Source organism: Manis javanica, chromosome 4 (genome assembly GCF_040802235.1).
Source record: "Manis javanica isolate MJ-LG chromosome 4, MJ_LKY, whole genome shotgun sequence".
NCBI lineage: Eukaryota > Metazoa > Chordata > Mammalia > Pholidota > Manidae > Manis > Manis javanica.
Genome location: NC_133159.1, coordinates 178,152,960 through 178,159,291, shown reverse-complemented (window position 1 = coordinate 178,159,291; position 6,332 = coordinate 178,152,960).

Genomic DNA, 6,332 nt, shown 5'->3' with positions numbered 1-6,332 from the left:
TCTTGTTGTGCGAGCCTGTCAGGTGTATCCTTCCTGGCAACTCGGGTACGTCTGATGCCAGATGAGGGAGTGTTTGAGGCACGGTTTCTAAAGAGTTCCCAGTTTGTAATTTTTAACTGCCATTGTATTTTAACCCATTTCCTTCCTTAACCCTTTTATTTTTTCCCTTAGTCACCCTTTTTTATTTCTATTATAGTATCAACAATAGAAGTCACAAAAGCAATGTAAGAAAAGGAATTAAAGTGATTTAAACATGAGATGTACCTGAACCCTCTGAATCCCTTTGGAAATGGAAGCTCACTTGTCCCCTAGGAAAGAGAATCCGCCATGGGAAATGTGGGCTTCAGTGTGGTTCAGACACACAGCCAGTTGAAGAACTACCGGGTGAATGGATAAAGACCTGAGAACATTATCTCAAGAGGGAACCCTGCTGTGGGCACAGTGGTGCCTCTTGGTTTCCCAGTGAATTGGAGAAAGGAATTGGACAGAAGGTGGAAGAGAATGGTGGGGAGGCAAATCAGACTCCTTTGTTAGACTTGAATCTTATCAAGGACTCCCGAGGTGCTCAGAACTGTGATCTCTCCTCTCCCAGGATCTGATTTCGGTCAGAGAGCTTCAGGAAGCTGATACTGCTTTTAAATAGACAGGTTCATCGTCGGTGCAATACAATTTAGGGCTATCCTCCCTCCCTCCCTCCAGAGATGCAGCCCAGGTGATCTTAGGTTGAGGTCCTGGATTTTGGTCCCAGAGTGTCCAGGCAGGGTCCCAGATGGGGGCCTCTCCCTTTCCTCACCCTCCTCCAGCACCCCAGTGTGGCAGCCCCAGGGCTGGGGGCCAGGCTCTGCCCCTGCCTCTGCCTCACCTCATTCCCTGGGCTGACATCCGCTGCTGCCACAGCTGCGCTGTCTTCCAATGCCAAGAACCCGGTTCACATCCCCGCATGAGGGCCGTCCTCCAGCCTGCCTGTGCCAGGGTCTGTACACTGGGGGGCTGGGGAAGCTCCTGTCCTCTGGGAAGATGTCACTGTCTCGTGGCCCTTTCAGCCCCTCCCACTCCTCAGAGTGCCAGAGACAGTGGGGAGCCAGAGCCTGGAAGCCATCATTCTGGAAGCATGTTTTCTAATCTTTTTGTTCCTCACAGGCACACCGGAAGTCCCCATTTTCCTGGAGTCCCTGCCAACTGCTCTTGAGTAGTGGCTGTTGTCAGCCAGTGAGGCCGTGACAAGACATGTTTAGTATTAAAAGCACATGTTTATGTAAGAAGACAGACCTGGCAGGGCCGAGTCTCTGGGTAGCTCCTACGTCCCTTCACATAGGATCCCAGACATAAAACAGGTGGTGTCATGGAGGACAGAGCAACAAACGCAGGGCCCTGTTCCTTCCTCAGGCCTGGAAGCAGCTCTCACCTCTCATGGGAATGGGGTCGCTCCGGCCCTGGGCTGCTCCTGGGCCTCACACTTTGCTGCGTGGATTCCCAGGATGAAACTCCAAAAGCCAAACGCTTCTTCCCAGGGGGCTGGAGATGCACTGAGGTCTCGGTGCTGAACAGACGCCGTCACCTGCTTTACGTCCTGCGGGCTCGCCCACTGTCTGGCTCCTCTGCCTGCGCCAAGGTGAGCCAGGGTCTGGCAGCAGGTTCTAGCCCCGGAGAGTCTTCGTCTCGATCCAGAGAGAAGCTCAGTCCAGTCTCCCATTGCCAGGGGCCTGTTGTGTTCCATGGTTTCATTTTCCTGTCTTTTGGGTGGTGACGGTCCTGAGCTGCAGAAACCTTAGAGGTGAGAAGCTGACTTTTTGTTTTTCAGAATAATGCTGAACATGAGCGTGAAAAGACATGACTTGGCCAAGTGTGTTGCCTTTAACCCTGTTGGTTCTGTGTAGAAAAAAGGAGCACGAGGCAGCTGGGGCTGCACACCCCCTTGGCCACTCAGTCTCCTCGTTTTCTTTCCATTTCAAATGCATTGTTTTGAAATTAAAGCATTTCACATTAAACCAAGTGAGGGTTCTTGGAATCTGTTTGAAATGAAACACTGCCAGGCTTGGCTCCATCTCCTCCCTCTGATGGCAATCTGAGCCTTTCACCGTGGCTATGAGGGGACAGCCTGTGGTGACAGTGTGCCCCTCAACCCACAGTGGCCCTGGCCGATGGCCAGTCTTCCCCTCCTGAAGCTGAGGCTATGGCCTCACTCCCACGGGAGAGGAGGACGCCTCCAGGCACTCCCGGGTGCGGCTGCGCTTGGCCTGTTCACTGTCATGGCGATGGCAATGCTGACTTCCCACATGCTTGTCGTCATTAATTACACAAAACAGCTCGTTGATCACAGAATTCTAAACAGCACGTTGCTGTCTGCAGCCTTGAAGAACTTCTAACTTTCAGAGGGTTTATGAAATGAACAAAGATAGCAGAAATATGTGTTGGTTCAATTTTTTTTAAAGACATTTGTGGCTACAGAGGAGATGGAAAGCAGATTTAGTTGTAGCATTTATCAATGTTACAAAGCAAAGAGATACATTGGAAACTGCCTGCATCCTGACAACACCAACTGGAAAAATCCAACCTGTTGGTCTGTTAGATGTTAGAGACACCGCAGGGGCCGGGGTGGGGAGGGTGCAAGTGCCAAGCACAGCCCCCAGCCGCAGGGGGTCCGCCCTCCCTGGGCGCCACGGCACCAAGGGCTCAGCAGGCGGTGGCTAGAGGTGTCATTAGCCGGTGCGGGTTAAAAAACAGACCTTGAACGATGAGTACTGACGGCAGTACTTGCGGAAACCTTCAGTCTGACCATGTCAAGCTGTTGGACATGTATGGTTTGGTCCTGATTTTGGTTCGCACTGGGGGCAGGATTCTGAGAGCCTTAGCAGCTCTGTCAGGCCCCTGCCAGGCTGGTGCAGAGGCGGGCGCGGAGCTCCGAGGTGGGTGGGCTGCCTTCTCCCTCACCGCACCCGCCATGGGGAGCTCTGCCACTCTGTGGGCCCCATTTTCAGCAGACAGTTTTTTCACGTGCACTAACTGCAAGTTTGTGTCCTCATGCACAGTCTGTGGTTGAATGACTCCTCACCACTTGGGAAAGAACTGGACCCTTTCTTATTGGGCTGGCCTTTTCCCTGGGATCTGGCAAGAGGCACTGCAGTTACGACAGGCAGGTGAGCCGGGTCCCTGAAAGCTGGTGGCCTTAGCTGGGTCTGACGCACCTGTGGATGGAAGGGGTTGCAGGTAATCACCTGTAAAACAAGGACATCTATTTCTTTAACTTACTGGTAGAAAGAAAATATACAGAGAGTTTAGGACCTAGTAGGCACTTGGCAGTATGACTCGCCATCCTCTGGCTGCCCCGAGGGTGGGAACTGGTGTTGGCACCATGTGCCCGCACTGCTGCTGTCCAGCCTGTCCGCACCTGAGCCCGGTCCTGGCTGACCTAGGGCCCTAGGGGAGGAGCTCCTACCTAGCTAGGACTGAATCCGCAGACAAGGCTCTTCTCACTGCAGCCTCACTGAAGAAGTTCCCAAGGGAAGTGTGAGCCCAGCGTCCAGGAAGCATGGCTGTTGTGCAATGAGTTGGTGGGGCCCAGGCAGCCGGGAGGCGAGGGGCCCCTTCCACTTACAGCCGTTCTCTTCCACCCTTCCTGGAGCTGAGTCCTGCCAGCTCTCAACAGTGCCGTTAGGGCAACAAGTTGCATGTAAGAAGCTGCCCTTGTGTGCTTTCCAATTTCCTCGCAATAAAGTCTAATTAGAAAGGCCTATGGCTTAGCTCTGAAGGCTTATTAGTTCTTTGTTTGTTTTCCTTATAAGCCTTTTTCTTCCTCAGACCAGTGAACAGGGCCTGGTGCAACTTAATTCTGCTGCGTTACCATGGCCAGTATAACTCTCCAGCCACCATGCTGGGTGTCGACCTTGCGAAGGACAGTTAGTTAGGCGCCTCCATACCTGAGCACCACAGCACACCTGCAGGTATGCAGACCTCACTATTAAGCCATTGTCTTCAAGGTGGCAGAGGCCCAGGGCCCCAGACCCCCTGCCAACTTGGGGAGACCTGGAGGCCTGGCAGCCCCTGAGAGAGTGGACAGGCTGCAGGCTTCTGGAATGAGGGATGGCTTGTGCAGCATGTGCTGCTGGGGCCCAGAGATGGTGGCTGTCCCAGCACTGGTCCCACAGGGGCACTGGGCTGGCCACTGTTGCCTAAGGCTAGAGAAAGGGAGTCACTTCTGCAGAGGGCAGATTCAGCCCTGCCCTCCCGGCCAGAGGGACTTGAGGACTCCTGAGGGCCACTCTGTCCTCTGTCTTGCCATCTGCATGGGAAACCCTCCTCTCGACGTAGGGTTTGTTTTAGTTGCTTCCTCTGAAAGAGAGTAGCTCTCCCTATAAAGGGTCCAAACAGAACAGTTGGCCCCTTTTCCTGCCTGCTCTGCTTTAGTCAGGCAAGCCTTGGTGACCTGCTTCTCTCCAGGCCGGCCCCCAGCATTCCTTCTTATCAAGCTTGCTGGGCAGATTCTCAGCCAAGAGAGCCCCCTCCAGACCGCCCTGTGGATTCCTGGGGCCACAGCCTCTGCCTCCCCCAGCGCCTGTGGACAGGAGGAGGCTGGTCCCCCAGCTGCCCTCCCCACCAGCCCTTGTCCTCTCCTGACCAGCTGGTGGAAGCGCCTTTGCTTGTCAGTAGGCCAAGGAAGAATAAGGCAGGGGAGGCTATCAGCAAGTTCGGCTCCAAGGCTCTGGTGGCGGGGCTTTTGTCCAAAGAGAGGGCCATTTCCTGAGGTGGCAAAGCTTGTCCTGATCTGGGGGCATATGGGAGCCTGGCCAGTTACAGCTCCCAGGGCAAAGTAGGCAGCTGTCACCATCTGCTTCAGCAGGGACAAGAGTCCCTTCCTGCAGGAGCCCTGTGAGCTGGAGGACAGGGTGGGGGGCTTAAGTCCTGGCACACTGCCCAAGCTGCCGTCCTGTTGCTCCCTGTGTATGTGTGCGGCAGCCTCAGAACTGGGAGCTGCGCTGCTTTCCTGCTGCAGCCTCAGGCCCCAAAAGCCGCCGTCTAAGGTTAGAGCCGGCCGGGTACTGTAGGGAGAGGGGATCAACTGGTCTCAGACCTCTCAGTCTGCAGAGGAGGGAGCAGGTGAGGGGAAAGCCTCAGGGGCAGGACAAGAAGCCGAGTCCTAGGCCTCCTGCCCGGTTCCGGAGGCGCAAGGCCCGGGAAGGCTGAAGCTCGGAGCGCCCTGCCCAGCCTCCAGGTCAGAACCACCCCGTAGAATTACAGGAGGCACCAGGTAGTCTGTGTGTGCCACCACTGTGATTTTTAATTTTTTAGTAGCCACATTTTAAAAGGTAAAAAGCAACAGGTGGAATTAATTTTTTAACATACATTTCATTTAACACAATATATCCAAACTATCATTTTGACATGTAATCAATAGAAAACATTAATGCGATATTTTACATCCTTTTTTCATACTAAGTCTTTGGATTTTACACTTACATCACATGTCAGTTCAGACCAGCCACATTTCAGTGCTCGGTAGCCACACAGGGCTCCTGGCTGCCATGTGCAACAGCTCAGGCCTCAGCCAAGGCAGCAGCCCCGTCCAGCCTTCTAAATAAATAATTCTTTTTTTCTTATATATCAAAAGCCCTCCGTCCCTGTGTGTCCCTATCCTTTGTCTTGTGCCTTAGTCTTGGGGGCTGGGGTCAGTGCCACCTGCCTAGGCTGGCATCCTGCAGGACTGGCTGTCTCAGAGATCCATCATTCCCTCCAGCTGTGCATCAGCCCCAGGCTGGAGAGCTGGACTCTGATTTGACTTGGCATTAGACAGTCACGCCAGGAACTCAGCTCTTGTTTTTCTTGCAGGAATCAATCGGCCTTAATCTCTGGGGCATGTGACAGCCCCTGTGGCACTCATTATTTCCAGGAGGGCATCTGCAGACAGGAGGCAAAGCTCCAGTGTTCCAGATATCAGCCTGGTGGCCTTTCACCACCTGGAGATGGGACCCTCTCTCCTGCCCAGCTCAGTGGGGCCTCCCCTGGCTGCTCCCACTCCCAGGTTAGAGTCTGGGTGTCTTTTCTGCCTGGGTCCCCACCTCCAATGACAACCACCTCCTAGGAAGGGGCCTGCCGGGGAGATGGGGCAGTGGGCTGAGGGCTGCTGTCACCGTCACATGCTCAATCTCAAAGATAAGGAAGTGAGCCGACTCAGGATTGAGATGACAGGCCAGCAGTTGGCTGGCTCCTGGACCCTGCAGTCATTTAGACATGTGGTCCAGTTCTGAGAAGAGTTGATTACAGGTGTGCCACCAGTGGTTAGAAGAAAATTGTCACCCAAGAATAAAGTGGAGGGAGGGGCAGGGGCAGAAGCTGCG